Source organism: Capra hircus, chromosome 17 (assembly GCF_001704415.2).
Source record: "Capra hircus breed San Clemente chromosome 17, ASM170441v1, whole genome shotgun sequence".
NCBI lineage: Eukaryota > Metazoa > Chordata > Mammalia > Artiodactyla > Bovidae > Capra > Capra hircus.
In genome coordinates this window covers 25,681,242-25,703,054 of record NC_030824.1, presented here as the reverse complement: position 1 = coordinate 25,703,054, position 21,813 = coordinate 25,681,242, and the positions used below count along the sequence as shown (strand labels likewise).

Genomic DNA, 21,813 nt, shown 5'->3' with positions numbered 1-21,813 from the left:
TGACTGTTCCTGGTTGTATCCTTTTATAATAAACCACTACTCTAGTTCTTTTAAATCAACTCTGTGTGAACCAGCTTATTTGAACTTTATTTCTGCCCTTTCGAGGAGTAAACTGGAATATATTGCAAATGTAGAATTAGCGGCTATGCAGTTACCCAAGTAGCTAGCTTTTGATCAGTATCTCGATTTTATTACTTTGAAAAATGATACGCCTGGATGATGCAATCAAAAATGAGGAAATGTTTCATATTGTGCCATTAACAGTTCAGAAATCACAAATGCGGAAATGAAAACTGTTACGAACCAGAATGTTGACAGCCTCTTCTGCTTTTCTGTTATGCTGGGTACTATTCCTATAATCAGATAATTAGCAGGAATAGCAATGGAAATGGGAGCAGTGAAAACAGATAAGAAGTTTCCGGAACATCTAAGAGACGCCAAAAATGGTTTCACTACAGGTGATGCGCTGGGAGCTGGCAGCTTCAGCTTTCAAAGGCTTCTTCACTCCCATTGACAGAAACATGGATCTGGGAACTCCTCTACATCATACTTGGACGTATCGGTCCTACGATTTCCACATACACAGAGTTAACCTGGAAGAATCTGCAGGAGTGAAAAAGTCCCTGGCTGGTGCTAGCGTGCCCTAGAGACAAAACCAGGAAGTCGTATGATTTAACTCCAGTTGATACATTTTGGCAGAAACGTAAAGGAAGCCCATTCCCAGAGATTTGGGAATCAGTTCAGCAAGAACTAGAATCTTAGAGCAGAGCGTGAGAAGATGAGGTCAAACACCTGAGGAGTGCTATGGGGCCAGAAGAGGAAGATGAAGGGGCCACGAGGATGCTTCCTGACAACACGGCTCAGCTATCCTCAGCTTTTGGTTCTTTGCCAGAAGACCTTGGAGAGGGGAAAAAGACTTACTGATCTCCATAAAATGTTGCCACTGCTGTCTTAGGACATGTAAAGGCAAGAAAACTGGATGTGTGTTTTGAATATAAAGAAAAAATAATGAGCAAAGCTTCTTTGGGTAAATCTCTTCTAGATGTAATATCAGACTCTGATGCAGGCAATCCAGGAGATAAATGAGGCATTTCTTATCTATCATGTAAGTGCACAGTAAACAGTTTCTGAGGCTGATTTGGAGCCACACCCAAAAGCTGGAACTGACGCAGGATGCAACCTTAATTCCTTGCAATACATCAAACAGCGGAAGGCTTTTGCTGGGACGGCTTCAGCTCCTGCCATCTCAGGCATTGCCAAACGAGTCCCCAACACAAGATCGCAGTGTACGATGGCAAGAGTGACAAAGGCGGCTCAGAAACAGCACAACCTACCTGTCTTCAGGGACACGAAGTCAAACGCTGAAACGATGACTGTAGATATTTTGATCCCAGATGCTGCCAGGCAGTGACAGCTCAGTTCCAAGGAACAAAAATCCATTCCAAGAAGCAATTGTTTTTGTGTTGGGAGAAGGCAACTGCATTGAATATCAGAAGCTTCTTGACAACAGAAACGGGAAACGAGGGAAACATGTTTTATAGGCTGCTGCTGACTTTTTCATACTGCACAGTTCATGAAACAGCTGTCACAACTTGGGAAAAAAGGAGAGGCCTGGAGCAGCTCCAGGCCACCACCAGGAGGAGCTCCCCAAACTGCTGCCTGTGCCTCCCCAGACCCAGATCCCATCCCATCAACTGCAGTTTAATTTACAGCTTGAGTTGATGCAATGAGACTCGGTGCACTGCCCTCCTCCGCCCCCCACTTTGTCATGAGGGTCTTTATTTCCTTCCCGGCAAATCATCCTTTGATTCTTGTTCAGCTTTAATGAGTCCTCCTGACAGTGATGGTGACTTGACAGAATTAATTCCTGACTTCTTGTATCCCCAGGACACCTCCAGGCACGTTGGTGCCTTAATTCATCTTTGGTGGCTTAACAAAGGGATCACCCTGCATGGGGGCAGCTCCATGTCACATATCCCACAGCACAGGCCTCATAGGGCCAGGTAGGACCAGAGTTCAGAGCTGCTTTTTAAGGGGCTGTCATCAGGACACGAGGGGTGAGTTCATGTGCCTCACAGGCCTGTGTCAACCTCCAGCCACTGTCAAGTGGAAGCTGCTGTGATCACTGTGGACACAAATGGCCTGTATCACATATCTATTGTTTGGAGTGTCATTTATTCCCTCTGCTTCCTAAAGAAACCCTGATTTTGCTTTGGGAAACCATACCTTCCCCACCTTGAGTTCTTATGCATGCTTGCTAAATTGCTTTAGTCATGTCCGACTCTTTGCGACACCATGGACTGTCGCTCACCAGGCTCCTTGGTCCATGTGCCTGGGATTCTCCAGGCAAGAATACTGAAGTGGATTGCCATGCGCTCATCTAGGGGAACTTCCCAACCCAGGGACTGAACCCACATCTCCTGTAGGCTTTTGCACTGCAGGCAGTTCTTTACTGCTGAGCCACCAGGGAAGCCTTGGGTTCTTATAACACCTTGGGAGTTGGTTTCTCCTCGACCCAAGCATTTTACAGTGAGATCTTCATGTTTCCCTGCAGAAAGAGAGTGATTTGGGGACAAGCATTTCCAAAGTCAGAGCATCACAGGCAATGAGATACAATCCCAGTCACTTTGCTGGGCCATTTGAGGAACAGATGAAAAATGCATACAAATTCCCTCAGTGCAAGTAAACTCTAACCTGAGTGGGAATGGGGACGCCATTGTCCCTCAGGCTGTCTCTGCTCTCAGGCAGAAGCTGAATGGCAGGTGTGCTCCTGAAGCCCCAACTTCCAGCTCAGAGCTGCAGGTCACCTGTCTAATGGGCCCCTTTCTTACCTGGGCCAAGGGCTCTCCACATCTGGTCTTGAGCAATCTCTTTGGCTCAGCAGATGGAAAGGCTTCAGAAAATGTCCTTGGAGAGAGAATGAATGGAAATTGCCATGGAGCTCTGAGTTAAACCCACTCAGATGGAGACTGTTGCATGTTCATAGGACTCCCTGTCCTTCTGGGGAGAGACTAGTGGAAACAGACCGAGTGGACGAAGGTGTTTGTGGCCCCATGAAGTGAGAATGTGTTAATGGCCTCATGCAGGAATAACTCCGCTCCTGTGAGCACTCTGTCCCCACCTGCTCAACTGTGTCTGCTCTTCTCCCATCTCTCTCGCAACTAGATCATGCAGGATGCCAGCTGCAAAGATAGTCCCGGGGCAGGAGCACTGATGCTGCCTGTGGGAATGAGACACTGACCCAATTCCGGCCCCCAGCTCAGTTTTGAGCTCTCGGTGGAGGGTCAGTGGGGACACAGACGTGCTCGCTGGTCACGGTTTCATGGCATTCAAGTTCTCCCCGTTTATCAGTCCCCGCACTTTAACCTGTCTCATGGAACGTTTCATTTGCTCTTCATTCTGTCAAGAATGTCCTTCCTGATACATTAACATGTCTGATTCCTTCCTTATCTCCTTCCATTCTCAGCACACAAATCAGTTCACAGAGACCTCCCCGGACCCCATGGAAGTGATCCTCACATTATCCTCCATCTCATCATTGTTCTTATTCCCGTTGTAGCAGCTGTCACTATCTAAAACCATCTTGGCTTTCTTCTAATTTTATTTGTTTGTTGTCTGTTTCCGAAGAGGTCAAGAACCTTGTCATCCTCCACCTCCATTTATCAGCAGTGTCAGGGACACAGAGGATGACGATGGAACTCCCGAGGGCATGAAGGAACCGATGGATGGATAACCGCTTTCATGAGTCTAATGGAGCAGCTCTGCTGGGTTTTCCTCCTCCAGTCTGAAGTTTCCTCCCTCCTCACAGGACTATGGAGGGGAGGGCAGCTGCTCCCAAGTGAGGAGGCTGAAGAAAGGGTCAGGACGTCACCTGTGCTTTCCCCAACTCGATGCCCCTCCTCCCAGCCCAGCTGTCCCTCTCCCTCCTCGTCTCGCCATCTGTCCTCTGCTTCTCCCATCTCCTCCCAGCTCAGCCACTCCCAGGACTCGGGTGAGCAGCCCCTTGGCCCAGCCTGAAGTGACTGAACCTCCCCCTTTGAACCCACCCTCCAGGTTCAAGATGATGTCAGACCCAGAAGAGCCTCCTCAGCCCCAGGGCAAACCCTACTTCTTGGTAAAGAAAACACAATTGGTTTCATTCCTCCAGGGCTCTAAAGCAAATTTGACATTTGTTACACTGCACATAACCATTTCTCCCAAAGCACGCTCAGCTGGCACAGATTTCTAAGACATCAACTCAAGTGTGTAAAATAACATGATTCTTTTATAACTAAATATAGTTTCTCTCTAGAGCCCTCACTCTGCTTAATGGCAGAAAACAGTAGACTCAGTTCCAGGTGAATGGCATCAATGCGGGATAGCTAGACAGTTGGGGATTTTTCTTCCTCTCCTGGTGGGTGCCTCTAAGCGGGCTCACATGGGTTGGAGGTGGGACTCCAGCATCACCTCCCTTGCTAACACCTGCTGATGGTTCTCATCCCTGTCCGGGGTCTGCTCCTACAATACTGTCTCAGTGTGCCTGGTGTCACAGCCCCTGCCTCAGCACAGCTCTCCTCATGCCCCTGTCCCTTGCTTTGCTGTAGGACTTTATCTTATAAGGGACGTGGGTGCACCATGTTTTCCTCCACATACAGGGATGTGAGGACCCAAAGGGTTTCTCGTGGGTCCCCTTTGCCCTGAGGCCCCATCAGCCACCTCCTCTCTCTGTGCCCTCACTCTGGCTGTGGGGAGTCCTGTGCAGTTACTGCTTCCAGTATCCCAGGCAGGAAGCAAATCCCATTCTCCTCTGTGTCCAGAGTGATTTATCTGGGGTGCCTGACACTCTCCATTTTAGAGCTGACATTGTGGAGGTTGGGTGCAAGGCTCCTTCTCGTGTCTCTCATCTTTTTTCTGGATTATTCTCTTCCCCAACCCAGAGTAATCTTGACCTATCTGGGCTGAGAAGCAACTGTCTCTGAAGGTATTCTCCCAAGGTTCTCTGTGTTACAGCAGGATGATGTACTTGAGACAAATCTCTTATATACAGTAATATTACTCCTTAGTTCTCTGTTTCTCCTACAGGACTTCCCCTGGAGCAAAAGCCTCCAGCACAATGACCAGGTGTGGGAGCATGGTGGTAAAAGAGAGGCCCATGGCAAAAATATCCTGCCACTGGGATATCAGTGACCTTCCCATTGTGGAATTACCAGCCCTGAAAACTGCTCTGGGGTGACCCAGCACCTGAACCAGGGCTGATTCCCCCCAACCCCCACCCCAGCCCCAAGCCCCAGCTCAGAAGGTACCTTGATGTGGAATAGATGCTGCTTAGGGAGCATCCAGACAGTGTCATGAGTCTGGTCATGGGGTCCCCAGGCCTCCTTGGAAGGGGTGGGAGCAGCAGGAGGCCCCAGGCTCCTGGGAGCACGTGGAAGGGGCAGAGACTGACCTTGGAGAAGCCCTGGGGAAAGAGGAGGAAACACAGAGACCTGCAAGGACCAAAGTCTGAGGGACTCATGGGAGTGTTGACCTCCCTGTGACATCATTACTTTGTCATCATTTTGTGATGACATTGTGCTCCTCTTCCAGAATGTCACAGCATCTTGTGACCCCACACCAGTCAGCATCTCAGATAGTGATTTGAACTGATCAGGCAGAAAGCAAGTATAGGTATAGGGTCCTGGGATGAGCACTGAATGGGTGGGAGGATGAAAGGTCAGGGCTGGAACAATGACCTGATGGGGCCAGATGCAGACCCGGCCACCTTTGCTGCCACTGCCCAGCCCCTGGCATACTCTGGATGCAGGGGCATGGGAAGGGGCTTGAGTGTTCTGATTCAGCTCATAATTATATGTCTGGAAATTTGCCAAACATATGAATGTATTCCAAAGGTCTTGAATACAAACAAGAAAAAAAGTTGCCCACATCACCTTTGCAGAACTTAGAATACCAGGGAAGAAGGGGAAGGGGATCCTCGATGGGCTGAACTGACATCTCCACCAAAGACACAAAGGGGCGACTCAAAAAGAAATGAGCTTCAGTTATGCAAAAGTGAAAGTGTTAGTCACTCAGTCCTGTCTGACTCTTTTGTGACCCCCATGGACTGTAGCCTTCCAGGCTCCTTTGTCCATGGGATTCTCCAGGCAAGAATACTGGAGTGGATTGCCATGCCCTCCTCCAGAGGATCTTTCCGACCCAGGAACTGAACCCGGGTCTTCTGCATTGATGCCAGATTCTTTACTGTCTGAGCCACCAGGGAATTCCTTATGGAAAGGCAGCCCTAAATGGTATTTTCTAGCACACCTAAGATCATAGACTGAGATCCATACTTAATGTACTTTATATTCCAAGCCAACAAACTGGAAAATTCTTAAAGAGATGGGAATACCAGACCACTTGACCTGCCTCCTGAGAAATCTGTATGCAGGTCAGGAAGCAACAGTAGGAACTGGACATGGAAAAACAGACTGGTTCCAAATCGGGAAAGGAGTACCTCAAGGCTGTATACTGTCACCATGCTTATTTAACTTATGCAGAGTACATCAGGAGAAACACTGGGCTGGATGAAGCACAAGCTGGGATCAAGATTGCCAGGAGAAATATCAATAACCTCAGATAATGCAGATGACACCACGCTTATGGCAGAAAGTGAAGAACTAAAGAGCCTCTTGATGAAAGTGAAAAAGGAGAGTGAAAAAGCTGGCTTAAAATTCAACGTTCAGAAAAGCAAGATCATGGCATCTGGTCCCATCACTTCATGGCAAATATATGGGGAAACAATAGAAACAGTGAGAGACTTTATTTTGGGGGGCTCCAAAATCACTGCAGATGGTGACTGCAGCCATAAAATTAAAAGACACGTGATCCTTGGAAGAAAAGCTATGACTAACCTAGCCAGCATATGAAAAAGTAGAGACGTTACTTTGCCAACAAAAGTCTGTCTCATCAAAGCTATGGTTTTTCCAGTAGTCATGTATGGATGTGAGAGTCGGACTATCAAGAAAGCTGTGTGCCAAAGAATTGATGCTTTTGAACTGTGGTGTAGGAGAAGACTCTTGAGAGTCCCTTGGACTGCAAGGAGATCCAACCAGTCCATCCTAAAAGAAATCAGTCCTGAATATTCATTGGAAAGACTGATGCTGAAGCTGAAACTGCAATACTTTGGCCACCTGATGCAAAGAACTGACTCATTGGAAAAGACCCTGATGCTGGGGAAGATTGAAGGCAGGAGGAGAAGGGGAAGACAGAGAATGAGATGGTTGGATGGCATCACCAACATGATGGACATGAGTTTGAGTAGGCTCCAGGAGTTGGGGGTGGACAGGGAAGCCTGGCGTGCTGTAGTCTGTGGGGCTGCAAAAAGTCAGACACGACTGAGCGACTGAGCTGAACTGAACTGATTCCAAACCAGCCATTGTGACAGAGTGAGTCTAGCCCAGAATCCCAGCTCCCTGGACAAGTACCCCCTCATGACCTTCTGGACACAGAGCCCATATGGAAGCTCCAGGAACATAACTTCTCTTCAGTGAATCTAGAGCAACTGCTGTTTCCAGCTGCTGAAAGACTACAGGGTCACTACCCAGGGGAGGACCATTAACTTGAGTGAGAGGGAGAACCCCAGAGAAGTTTTCCCAAGTCCCTGTGGAGGCTGAGGGCAGGTTTGTTGGGACAGTGAGGATACATCCTCCCCTACTTAGCAGATCCTGCTCGGGCCCCTGCCCCTTACTCTGGAGGAAATGCCTGTAGACCTTATGAACACTACAATGGCATCATATGTGGGTTAAGACTCATCCCCTTAGCCCCTCTGACTGCAACTGGCACAATTTCCCATCAGTCTGACTGGGCTTCTAGTCCATTCTTGGTGTCTATCTAGGGCTTCCCTAGCGGCTTAGCTGGTAAAGGATCGGCCTGCAATGTGGGAGACCTGGGTTGGGAAGATCCCCTGGAGAAGGGAACAGCTACCTACTCCGGTATTCTAGCCTGGAGATTTCCATGGACCCTAGTCCATGGGGTCACAAAGAGTCAGACACGACTGGGCAACTTTCACTTCACTTCATCTTGGGTTCTCTTGAACTCCTTGGCTGGGAGCCTGGGGTTGAGGGGCCTCTTCCTTTGCTCCTCTTAAGGAGGGGCAGCACAGTGGGGTTTGGGGGAGAGAAGAGAAAAATGGCAAAAAGGAGAAAGAAGCTGCCTGAGTCACTTCCAGGGCCCCAGTTGGGTGCTAAACATTGTCCTAGCCCCCATTCCTCACCCTGGGCAGTGGGAGGTGGTGGGTATGAGCTAGGGAGGGCCCTGTGGCCAGGCTCCCCACTCCCTGCGTAAGGGCTGTGGGGCCATCATAGTCTCTCAGCTACTCAGATGGACACTTAGATGTACACATACACAGGTGTACAGATGTACACATGCTGTACAAGGGGTGGGTGGACTGGGGCGGGCAGTGATCAAGAGAAACCCTCTGGAAATATCATCGGGGAACTGAGGGTTGAGGGCCTATTTTACGAAAGAAACACACCACAGCAGAGGTCAGATACCAGCTCCCTCTGCATTTACATGGGACAGTGACAGGATTTCCCTGTGCAGAAAGTCAGGGGACTCTGGAGCCAGACCACTCGGGCTCACGCCCTGCCCCCTTACCGGCCCTGTGCTTTACTGGGGGTCTTTGTGCCCCAGTTTCCACATCTATAGGAGGGGGATGGAAGCATCACCTACCCCACAGAACCGCTGGGAGGATCAATGAGGTCATTCACAGGACATTTAATTACCACTAGGGGGCGACAGACTGTGTTCCGTAAATGTCCACCATTATTATCTGATGCTTTTACTTCATAAGGAAAGAAGAAAGTAACGATGGAAAACAAGGGGCTCAGAGGAGTCTGTGTGCCTCAGCATGTGAGCAGGTGCACGAATAAGAGTGGCTTAAACAAAACGGGGAATTTCTATTATCTACAAGCTGTGGCCTGTTACGTGGAACGCTGTGCACTGACCCCACCATCTAAGGCTCCAGCTCCACGTCGTTGCTCCACCAGTCCTGGTAGATCCTTGTCCTCCTCAAGATCCAAGATGGCAACACACGCGTCCACTTCCATCTCGGGAAAAAGAGGATGGTGGGAGGTGGGGGATTAGGGATGGTGGTGGTGGGGGTTAGGAGGTCAGCAAACAGGTTAGAGACAACCCGGAAGTAGTACCTGTCATTTCCTCTTTAATTTCATTTGCTGCAACTTGGTCACGCGACCATACCTTGCTGCAAGGGAGGCTGGGAACTATAGTCTATCCTGGAAGAACTGGCATCTAGCTGAACCTTGAGGGCGCTACCGTTCCTGCACAAAGCACGTGAATGAACTTTGGGGCCAGTCACTGTCACAGAGGTCGGCCCAGAGGATGTTTCCAAGCCTTGAGAGCGCTTTCCTTTTATAACTAAATAATTCGAGGTAAATGAGAGTAAATTTGAGAGAGTCGGTTCAGGTGGGTACAGTGATCCCCAACAAGATTAGGAAGCACACTCAGATGATTTCAAACAAGCAAAATTACAGGTCCATGAGATCCATAAATAATTGGATGATACAGATTTAAAATTTCAAAACAAAAAGGCAACAGCCAGTTCCATAGAGAAGGGAGATGCAAACTGCTTTTTATTTAATAAAACATTTATGCCATGGCAGCCAGGAGAGTCCACAAGGAATGCTTGATGATATTTTAAGTAGTTTTTGTGCTGCTCCACTTTCTTTAACAGTCATTACTTTTATTATTTGTCACAATGACAAGCCATTTAATGCATTTCATAAAATCCATGTGTCAACTGTCTTTCCTGTCAATGCCAATCTAAAGACATTGTTTCCTGGAAAAGTCCTTCACTTCCATGATCTCTGACACCACCTGGTGAAGCTTCTTGTGGGGAAGACAGGATTCTGTGTCCAAATGCTTACAGAGTTCTAATCACTCATCAAGACATGAGACCCCTCGTCTCAACATGCACCAGACCCAGGCTCCATGCAGGGAAGCACCATTAGAAAGGAGTATTGGGATGCAGAACTAGTCAACTCCGGTCTTGCAGAGACATTTAAAAATGAACATTCCCCATATTTGTACACTCACAAGTCAATGCTCACTACTGCAGAAGGTCAAACCTCTTTTTGTGGGTGATTTTAGGGGACAATAGCCTCTAACTTGCCTTTCATTTCTAGTAACAGTTGTCCACCTGAGTGTCAGATAAACGTGTCTCGACAATACAGTCCAGGAATGCAATAATGTATTTTCAGTACTCAGCCATCCACCTCATCTTTCTGAAAGAGCATTGACATTTATGCTGCAGACACCTGAATCTGTCTTTGAGAGACAGCTCCTGAAAGGGCTCCAGGAAGACTGATACATAGACACCTGTGCCTAAATCTGGGATGATGATCTAGAAATTAAAAACACAAGGATACTTTTTTAAAATTGGAGTATAGTTGCTTTACATTGTTATGTCAGTTTCTGCTGTACAGTAAGTGAATCAGCCACATGTATACACATGTCTCCTCTTTGGATTTCTTTCCCATTTAGGTCACCACAGAGCACTGTGTAGAGTTCCCTGTGCTACACAGTTCAGTTCAGTTCAGTTCATTTCAGTTGGTCAGTTGTATCCGACTCTTTGTGACCCCATGAATCACAGCATGCCAGGCCTCCCTGTCCATCACCAACTCCTGGAGTTCACTCAGACTCATGTCCATCAAGTCAGTGATGCCATCCAGCCATCTCATCCTCGGTCATCCCCGTCTCCTCCTGCCCCCAATCCCTCCCAGCGTCAGAGTCTTTTCTAATGAGTCAGCTCTTCGCATGAGGTGGCCAAAGTACTGGAGTTTTAGCTTCAGCATCATTCCCTCCAAGGAAATCCCAGGGCTGATCTCCTTCAGAATGGACTGGCTGGATCTCCTTGCAGTCCAAGGGACTCTCGAGTCTTCTCCAGCACCACAGTTCAAAAGCATCAATTCTTCAGTGCTCAGCTTTCTTCAAAGTCCAACTCTCACATCCATACATGAGCACTGCTACACAGTATGTTTGCATTAGTTATCTATTCTATACAGAATTGTGTATATACATCAACCTCCCAATTCATCCAATGCCCAACTTCCCCTTTGGTATCCATACATCTGTTCTCTTTGTTTGTGTTTCTTCTGCCTTGCAAGTAAGATCATCTTTACCATTTTCTAGATTCCACATGTATGCATTAATAGACAATATTTGTTTCTCTCTTTCTGACTTCACTCTGTATGACAGTCTCTAGGTCCATCTCCATCTCTGCAAATGACACAATTTTGTACCTTTTTGTAGCTAATATTCCATTGTATATATGAACCACATCTTTATCCAGTCCTCCGTTAATGGATAGTTAGGTGCTTCCATATCCTGGCTATTGTAAACAGTGTTACAAACACCTCAATGCATGTGTCTTTTCCAATTACTGTTTCTTTTTGTGGGTGTATGTATTTATCCAGGAATGGAATTTCTGGGTCTATTTTTAGTTTTTTGAGAAACCTACAAACCTGGTGGCGCAGCAGTAAAGAATCTGTCTACAGTGCAGGGGACTGTGTGCAATACAGGAGACATGAGTTTGATCCCTGGTTCTGGAAGATCATCTGAAGAAAGAAATGGCAACCCACTCCAGTATTCTTGCTTGGGATGTTCCATGGTCAGAGGAGCCTGGTAGGTACAGTTCATGAGGTCACAAAAGTCAGACACAACTTAACAACTAAATCACAGTGGCTGCACCAATTTATATTCCCACCAACAGTGTACAAGGGTTCTTTTCTTCACATCCTTGCCAATATTTGTGTTCTTTTTGATGATAGCACTCTGACTGGTGTGAAGTGATATCTCTTTGTGGTTTTGACTTGCATTTCTCGATGATTAGTGATGTTGAGCATCTTCTCATGTGCCTGTTGACCATCTGCATTTCCTCTTTGCTAAAATGTTTATTCATGTGTTCTGCTGATTTTTAAATTGAGTTTTCTTCAGTGTTGAGTTGTATGAGTTGTTTATATATGCTGAATATTAATTCCTCATCAATCTTATCACTTGCAAATATTTTCTCCCATTGAATAGATTACCTTTTTGTTTTGTATATAGTTTCCTTTGCTGCGCAAAAGCTTCTAAGTTTAATTAGGTCCCACTTGCTTATTTTTGCTTTTATTTCCTTTACTTTAAAAGATGGATCAAAAGTACTGTGATTTATGTCAAAGAGTCTTCTATCTATGTTGTTTTCCAGTAGGAGTTTTAGAGTATTGGTTTTACATTTAGGACTTTTACCCATTTTGAGTTTATTTTTGTGTATGGTGTTATAGGATGTTCTAATTTCATTCTTTTACATGTAGCTGTCGTCTGGTTTTCCCAGCACCACTTATTAAAGAGACTGTCTTCTTTCCATTGTATTTTCTTGCTCTTTTGTCATAGATTAATTGACCATAAGTGTATGACTTTATTTCTGGGCTTTCTATCCTATTGTCTGGTTTTATACCAGTACTGTGGTACATTACTTTGTTGATTACTGTAGCTTTGTAATATAGTCTAAAGTCAAGGAGCATGATTCTTTCAGCTCTGTTTTTTATTAAGATTGTTTTGGCCATTCTGGAGTCTTTTTTGTTTCCATATGAAATTTTAAATTATTTATTCCATTTTAATGAAAAATACCATTTGCATTTTGATAGGAATGACACTGAATCTATAGACTGCCTTGGTTAAGTACCTTCTTTTTCCTCTATGTTTATACGTATTTATTCTGTTCCTTCACACTTCAGGGGCTAGCAAGAGTGGGAAGTCTACCCCTGGGATCATCTGAATGACAAGTGAGAAAGCAATGTTTCTGGAAGCCAGGGACAGCTGTTGCCTGGAGAAAGCATCTATGTAGGGTCTGTGGCCTTAGAGAAATACAGCCTCTGCCAGAGCCACAGGCAAGCAGGACAGAAGCAGAATACCCCTGCTTTTCTCTTCTGCCACCCTCCAATCTCCTGCCAATGAACCCAACCTGAAGGTGAAGAAGTGCTTTGAAGCAGAGTTGGGACCAGTTTTTCTAGATAGATCAGGTCAGGAAAGAGTGAAGGGTGGAATTCTTAAGACACAGAGAATACCTAGCTCAGAACCCTTCCTCATTGTCCTTGATCAACAGATGCCCTCTTGACCTCTGGCATGTGGAATTGTGTTTCGGTTGCCTGAAACCAAGAGATCTGACAATTTGGTTTATTTCCATGACTGTCTCCCTATTGAGAAGACAATCTCAATCTCCTTATTGAGCTGTAATTTCTGAAGGGCCATACCTAGCCCAGGGCCTGGTATATAGTAAGTGCTCAGCAACATTTATTGAATGGCTGGTTGGACAATAAAATTTGGATGAACAATCAAATCTAAGGCAGTGGCTATGACATCCTTATAGATGCTGCAGGATGGCTGAGAATACTTTACCTGGTTGCATCACCAGTCCTTAGGTGAAAAGAGCATCTTTTACCTCTGTTGTTTTGTTATAATAGAGTGAGGGAAGAGGCTGGGGAAGCTGTCACAGAGCTGCTTTTATAGAGGCTCCTGCTCAACAGTGTACTGGGCTTTTGGCATCATTCAATCAATATTTTGAAAGATGAAAGGGACATGAGTGACTGCTTCTATTCTAATAAGAAGTCATGTTCTATCTCCTACAGAATTATCACTCCAGCTATGACCTCAGAAGGGCAGTGGGTCACCCATATGGCTCCCAGTTTTCCTTGGGAACATCATGACGCAGTGGCTTCTCATTTCATGGTCCCTCCAAGACAAGCACTTGTTCCTCTCTGCAACATTTCAGTTTACTCCAGTGACGTGCACTTGTGGAGCATCACTGTAGACAGAGCTCTTTCAGAATTGTTTCACACTTCCAGCTCCATGTCCCTTTTCATCAGTTTAACCAGTGCTGATTCCCCTACCTCAAGTATCTGCTTCTGTGAGACCTCAGAGGCATCTTGAGAGGCCAATTAAAATCAGGGAAGATATGGGATGTTGCATGTGTACTGATGTGGATGATGAATGGGTTCCAGGCACAGAGGGGGAAAAGCCCTTCAGACCAGATCAAGATCTTTGGTGTCCACTCCAACCAGACTGTGTTTGCATTTCAGAGGCATTTGGAGTAGGTGTTCCAGAACTGTTGGTCTGCTTTTCAAGTGCAGATGACAGTTCACGCTCTAGCTCTTCTTCCTTGGGACACATTAGGTCAAGTTTGTAGACATCAACCAAGCTGTGTGAACAGGCATTAACCAGATTTCATCCTCTGTTACTAACCAGGCTGGGTGCCTGATTACAAAGCAGGATAAGACTCCAGACTCTAGCCCAGCTGCTCACAAGAAGATATTCAGGTGAGTTCCCAGACATTGGGTAAGCTTCATCTTCAAGTATTTGCCAGATTGGGTCAAGGATATCTAGTCTGATTGAGTTTCTAAGCATTATCCAACCTCAGCCTGCCAACATTTCTTGGGATTATTTCCCAATAACTAACTGGGGTACCAATTCAGACATCCAGCTAATTCATTCCCTTATCATTAACCCGGCTAGATCTCTAGGTGTGAGCCAATCTCAGGCCCTGGACATCAGCCACCTACTTGGATGGAATACAAACCTCCCCCTTGAAAATGGGCTGGCTGCTCCTAATGCTGCTGGGTTTCATGCTTGTGCTGCTGGAGCAGCACTGCCGGGGAGGTGGAAATGGAGAGACCAATCCATGCAGCTTCAGGGCAAAACTTGGGAGAAACACCAAGAGCCCATGAATAGGTGGCCCTGATGCTCAGGAGAGTTTACAACTTTGTCGCCAAGGGAGTATTGATCATTCTCAAGTTGAATCTCAGCTCATCAAGGTGTCTGGAGATCCCAGCCTAATCCTCCCAGGCAATTTCCGTAACAGTGATTGTGTTTGCTGGGGAAGACTCTGTAAGCTTAGATAGCCTGTGACCCAGTCTCACCCACCCCTGTGCAGGGTTAGTAATAACCTCTAACTCATGCTCTGCTGCAGGAAGGATGCTTCTGCAGAGAAACATGATTGAACCCCAGCAGATTTCAGTAGGAACACTCCTGGCACATCCTGCTTTTGTGCATTAAGTGAGATAGTTTGCACTCATCACAGAACCCAAAGCTGAGCTCAGCTCAGGACTGATTCCAAGAGCTGCCAAGGGCTAAGCATCTCCTCATAAAGACACGGGGTCAACCTGGCAATAGCTCTAAAGCCACAAGTCCTGGGACCAAATCTCCCATCTTGCTTTCCTCTGGACTGTCAGCTGGCCTAGTCAGGGGGTTACTGGGAAAACATGGATTCATAGAGGTTTTGCCTGGATGATTTCAGAAGGTATCATTCCAGGTTTCTTCATATGCAAGAGACAGAAAACTCAATTCAAGCCACATTAAAGAAGATAGGAGATTTATGACTTACCTAACTCAATAGCATGAACAGAATCAGGAAAACTTAGGTCCAGGGCCTCAAATGATAAATGAAGATCTAGTTTTCTCACTTGATTGGTGGCTTTATTTCTTCTGTCTTAGTTTTTATAATGGCAGGTCCTCCCTGAGGGTACCTCTGTATTAGTTTATTTAAGGACAGTCCCTTTATTAGTTTATGTAATGACAGCCCTGCATTAGTTTATATAATGGCAGTCTCTGTATCTGTTTATGCAACAGTTCTTCCTATGCCAGTTTATGTAACACCAATTCCTCTATTAGTTTTTATAATGGCAACCACCACCCCCCTGCCACTAGTTCATGCAATGACAGCCCTATATTACTTTATATAATGGGCCTCTCTCAGCAGGTTGCTACATCTCCAGCTCACATCCCTCCAGGCTGAGATCCTGCAGGAAAGGGCCTTATTCTGATTGGACCCATATGAGTCACATGCACACTCTGAACCATTTAGGTGAGCCCCCAGGGGCTCAGGGCTCAAACTGGTCAGGTTAGGCAATGTGGACAGTTAACAGAGCAGGGTAGGAGCCTGGCCTCCACAGTGCAGGAGCTGAACACAAGCTCTTCTCATGTCCTCTCTTGTCTGCTTGAGCTCCTGGTAAATTGGGAGATCACAAGGAACTTGAGGCCTCATCCTTATATCCTTACAAGGAAACAGTGCAGCTTCTTGCTCTCCAGGCTTTCTGGACCCTGTGTGGGCAACAGACTCCAGGACAGAACCACTGGAACATGAGGACCCCACCCAGGGAGAAGCATGGACCAAAGGGAATGGATGGGAATCAGAGCTCCGCCCCAGTGCAGAGTGAGGGGTCTTGGGCAGCTGTGGTCCCTGGGTCCTGAGAATTCCCTTGGAGGAGACGTGAATTCGATCAGAAGCTTACATTTTGGACATTGTGTGAGTGATACACAGCTGATTCTTTGTTGACTGTGCAGGTTGGTGTTGTTCAGTGGCTTGCACTGATTTGGCTCATTCATCCCACCTCTCACCATTCTTATAGCACAAATGGCCTTGTGAAGGGTCAGGGTATTACCAAGTCCACTGGATCTGGCCAGAGTCATATCCTGTAAGGGAGTAAGTGTCAGACACCAGGTCACAGAAGAGTGTCTCAAAGGGTCTGAGCAGGAGGTCCCATGGAGCTTACATTTCACAGTGAAAACTCTTACCTAGTGAAATTGGGTCTGTTATCAGCACAAGGATCTTAAAATGTCTCTGATTGTGGGTGGTATGGCCAGGTTCCAAGTGTGGGCCCCTCTATTCCCAGTTGTTCTTTGATGGAAATGCAGCACCTGCTGGATTGAAGGACAAGATGCCTCCTTATGGGCTGCAGATGAAGACCACCCCCCGGAAGGAGAACATGGGATGTGTGGATGCAGGAGATTAGAGGACATGTGAGGATTCAGGATACGATGTGGGACGTGATGACCTGACTGATGGCATGGGACATGGTGATCCGGGAAAGGACTCGACATGTACGGATCCATGACAACATGTGACCTGCGGATTCAGGATATGACGGCAGATGTGGGATCCTGAAAGTGACGTGTGACTTGCAGATCTGACAGGTGGTGTTGGACATGATGTGATACATATGTATCCAGGAAGTAATGAGATCTGCAGGTTCAGGATATGACGCCTGGGGTGTGAATCCTGGAGATGATGCATGCTGTTGGTCAGACATGTGTCCAGGAAGTGACATGGGGCAGGTAGATCCGAGCAACAAGGCATGGTGGGTAGAGCGCAAGCTGCACTGGCAGAGCCCACAGTACCCAGTGAACGTCCTGATCTCATGGCCAACCCCCTGACCCCTGTCTGGAGTAAGATGGGGTAAGTGCAAGGGCTTCAGGAACAATGGAAAGTTATCTGACTCACAGAAGGCAAGGACTGGCGCTGTGGAAGGAAGCTTGGAGAACTGCCTTCTCTGCAGCCAGCTGACTGTAAATGTGGCTCAGAAGAGGGGCCACTGTGGAAGATATTGGCTTTTTAGGTGTTTGAGACCTGAAGAGGGTTAATTACAAGTCACACAGAGAGAGAGATGGAGGCAGGGAGGGAGGAATGGAAGATATATTATACACAAAAGGAAGATGAAGAGCACACAGTGAAGTAATGTTGCTGTGAATCAGAGGAAAATCATGCAGTTGTCTCTTGGTTCAAAAAATTGGAGGATAGACACAGCCCCTATGAATCAGGAGCTTACAGCAGGAGCACAGACTCAAGGATGAAATAAGAAGACAACAAAGGATGATTGAAAATGAGTTGGTGGTGCTCAAGAAAGAAGAGGAAGAGAAAAAAAAATGAAAGCACCACAAGAGGTGAAGTCATAACTACAGGAAAAGGATAAAGGATACTAAAAAACAGAGCAGCAGCAGGAAGAGATCTTCAAAAGACAGGCTGAATAAAAATAAAGACAACAAAGAGAATATCTTTGAGATTTCTCTGGTGGCCCAGTGTTTAAGAGTCTGCCTTGCAATGCAGGGGGGACAAAGGTTCAGTCCCTGGTGGGGGAACTAAGATCCCACATGCCTTGGAGCAGCTAAGCTTGAGAGCTGCAACTACTGAGCCAGTGCTTTCCAGAGCCTGCATGCCACAACTGGAGAGTATGTGTTCCATAATGAAAGATCCCACATGCTGCAACTAAGGTCTGACACAGCCAAATAAATAAATAGAAAATCATTGATATAGAAGCAAAAGGAAATACAGTGTGTGTGTAGTCTCTGTCTCCAAAGAAGAGAAAAAAGAATGGAGAACCATCTGGGATATAATTTAAGAGACCTTTCCTGAAACCAAGGAAAGTTTGAGCCCACAGACTGAAAGGGTGTAGTATATTCCAGATAAAATCAGTATGGATTTATTGACTCTGGAATATGTCCTAATTTTAGGAGACCTCAAAGAGGAAGAAACACTCCTCTATGTTTCAGGCAATAATAGTAACAGCAACAAATATCAAGTCACTTTCAGGGGATAATTCAGACTTGCTCAGACTTTTCCAAACAAAATGAAGCATTGAAAATGCAACCATTATGTCTGGAGGGAAATGAGTACAGGAGAAAGAGAGAGAGAGAGAGAGAGAGAGAGAGAGAGAGAGAGAGAGAGAGAGAGAGAGAGAGAGAGGGAGAGAGAGAGAGAGAAGTGTAGAATTAATTCAAAGGAGGGCAGAGCTCAGATCATGTTGCAATTTTAAGTTGCAATAAGAAATTTAGATTTTAATTTGAATGCAGTGAGAAGGATCTTGGAGATGCTGCTGCAGTGGTCTAGGTGAGAGATGGTAGTGATGGGAAATAGGGTGATAGCTAGGGAGTTGGGGAGAAATGGATGGATTGAGGACAGAGTTTGGAAGTAGAGTCAACAGAATTTGGTGACACATTGTATATGGGTAGCAATAGAGAGAGCAGGGAGGCAGGAGGCATGAGAGTGAGCAGGGCTTTGGGCTGAACAACAGGGTTGTGGTGTGCCATTTCACTGAGATGGAGAGACTGAAGGAGGAACAGTTTTGAGGATAGAGTCTGGTTTTGGACATGTTCAATTTGAGATGTCAGGAATGATATCAAAATAATTAAGAACTGATATTCTCATAGGAACCTGATAATAAGAAGGGGTACATTTCCAATCAGAAAAGATATCTTTCAGTGCACACAATGGGGGTGTTCCAGGACTGGAGTTTCCTACTTGAAATCATGGTGCTATGTTGAAGCGGCACTATATTATATGAGTGGGAAACTCAGGAAAGAGATCATGACTGAAGTAAGAGAAATGTAAGGGTCATTTGTGTATAGATGATCCCTGCCCAAAGCTGGACATTTCTAAGGATGTGGAAAGGAAAATTAAAGGATCCTAGGACCATGCTCTTGGGGGCACCTTAACACTGAGAAACCAAGAGAGGAATAGGAGTGAATGAAGACTGAGGCTGAGGCTTGAAAAGAAAAGTAATTGTGAGTTATCCTGGAAGCCAGGCAAGTCAAATGTTCAGGAAGGAGAGTGGTCAGCTGAGTTGGACTCTGTCAAGAGCTGTAGGATGAAGACAGAAGGAAACCATTGATTTGGCCACATGGAGATCTCTTGTAACTTTGACAGGAATAATTTTAGTAGTGGAGTGGGATTTCAGCACTTGGTTGAAGAAGGTGAAAGGAAATCAGGAAGCAAGGAAGCAGAGGCAGTCCCTATAGACAATTTGATGAAGAAGAGATAAGAAGAATTGTGGCAGTTGGAGGGAGATGAACAACCAGAGTTATTGTTTTTTAAGCTGGCTGATATTGAGGTATATTTGGATCCTGGAAGTGTATGTCTCATGTAGGAGAAGCTGGTGGTGCAACTGATAGAGGAGAGAGTTGCCAGAGGAGGGCTTTTGAGGAGGCAGGAGCGGGTGAGATCCAGGGCATAAGTGAGGCACCGGTGAGGAGTGACACGCCACACCTGAGGTGTCACCTTCCCCATGGAAAGGGGATGTTGCACCAAGAGAGATGGCAGAGGCTGTGACTACAAACAGCGGTGAGTTGAAGATTTGATGGTGGGCAGGTGAAGAAACTGTGGTTTTCCCTGTGAACTGTGAGGCCGGGTCATGGGCTGAGAATGGAACAAGAGAAGGCATGTGGGAGGCCTGAAGGGAGAACAGAGAGTGGGGAAGCATTGTTTTTGAAACAGGAAATGGAATTTACTGGAAGCACTGCGGTTCCCAATTTCAGGGAAGTGAGATCTGAAGACTTGAGTTTCCAGGGTGAGAGGTCAGCACGGTGTGCAGTTTCACAGGCACTCTCAGCTCCAGGGCAGGTGCAGGTAACCAGAGTTGGGCTTAAGTTGATTTGTTTTCACTCAGTGAGAACAATGGAAAGAGGGGAGCAAAGGAACTGATGGTGTTTGATGAGCACTGAATCTAGGACGAGCTGGGAGAGAAGGGGTATAAGGGAGAAAGGGGCTGTGAGAACCTGGTGTTTTCACAGGGACACTGGCAAGGCAGTTCTGGACTGAGAGCTCCATCGTGGGAAGTGAACGCTCAGAAAGCAGAATAATTGCAAACAAGATGTCGGAGGTGGAGTGATTATTCAAGATGCAAGATCACGGGAGGTAGGAGGAGGGTAAAGGTTATTGGAGGGGGTGATGTTAAGGAATGGAGACCAAGGAATGGAAAGAACAATTCATGTTTGGCTTGTAATATGTTCAAAAACAGGCAAAAGCCATGTGCCGTGTTCCATCAAAATAGTGAGTATTGGGGAAGGAGGGAAGGGCAAAGTTAAGAATATAAAAAAACAAAAAAAAAAAGAAGGAAATCAAGACAAAATTATACAAATTGCAGTGCATTATTACAGATACTCTCCCCTCCCAGCACCCAATTTCTGTATTCAACATCTTTCTACACACCCCTGCACAGATACATAACTGGGGGATCTCTTGTTTTTTTTTCTTAATATTTATTTTTCATTTTTTATAATTAAGTCTTTAGTCATATTTTAGTTAATAGTATGAATGGGGGCTTCTTTGGTGGCCCAGACAGTAAAGAATCTTGTCTTCAATCCAGGAGATGGGGGATGTTACATTTAAAATTGAATAATTTTAACCATCAAATATGCAGAGGTCTCTAATTGTTCTATTTATAGGATTATTTAGTTCAGTTCAGTTGCTCAATTGTGTCCAACTCTTTGTGATCCCATGGACTGCAGCACATCAGGCTTCCTTGCCCATCACCAACTCCCAGAGCTTCCAGAGAAGCTCATGTCCATCAAGTCAGTGGTGCCATCCTCTGTCACCCTCTTCTCCTGTCTTCTTCAATCTCTCCCAGCATCAGAGTTTTTGCCAATGAATCAGTTCTTCACATCAGGTGGCCAAAGTATTGGAGCTTCAGCTTCAACATCAGTCCTTCCAATGAATATTCAGGGCTGATTTCCTTTAGGATTGACTAGTTTGATCTTGCAGTCCAAGGGACTCTCAAGAGTCTTCTCCAGCACCACAGCTCAAAAGCAACAATTCTTTGGCACTCAGCTCTCTTTATAGTCCAACTCTCACATCCATACATGACTACTGGAAAAACCATAACTTTGACTATATGGACCTTTATTGGAAAAATAATGTCTCTGGTTTTTTAATATGCTGTCTAGGTTGGTCATAGCTTTTCTTCCAGTGAACAAGCGTCTTTTAATTTCATGGCTGCAGTCCGCATCTGCAGTGATTTTGGAGCCAGAGAAAAAGTCTGTCACTATTTCCATTGCTTCTCCATCTATTTGCCATGAAATGATGGGACTGGATGCCATGATCTTAGCTTTTTGAATGTTGAGTTTTAAGCTAGTTTTTTCACTCTCCTCTTTCGCTTTCATCAAGAGCTCTTGAGTTTTTCTTCGCTTTCTGCCGTAAGGGTGGTGTCATCTGCTTATCCGAGGTTATTGATATTTCTCCTGGCAATCTTGATTCCAGCT

At 45.9% G+C, this 21,813-nt stretch overlaps 1 pseudogene; it reads left to right on the top strand.

Annotated features, from left to right (window-relative positions):
- Positions 272–21,813, top strand: part of LOC102174146 — a 32,424-nt pseudogene continuing 10,882 nt past the window's right edge.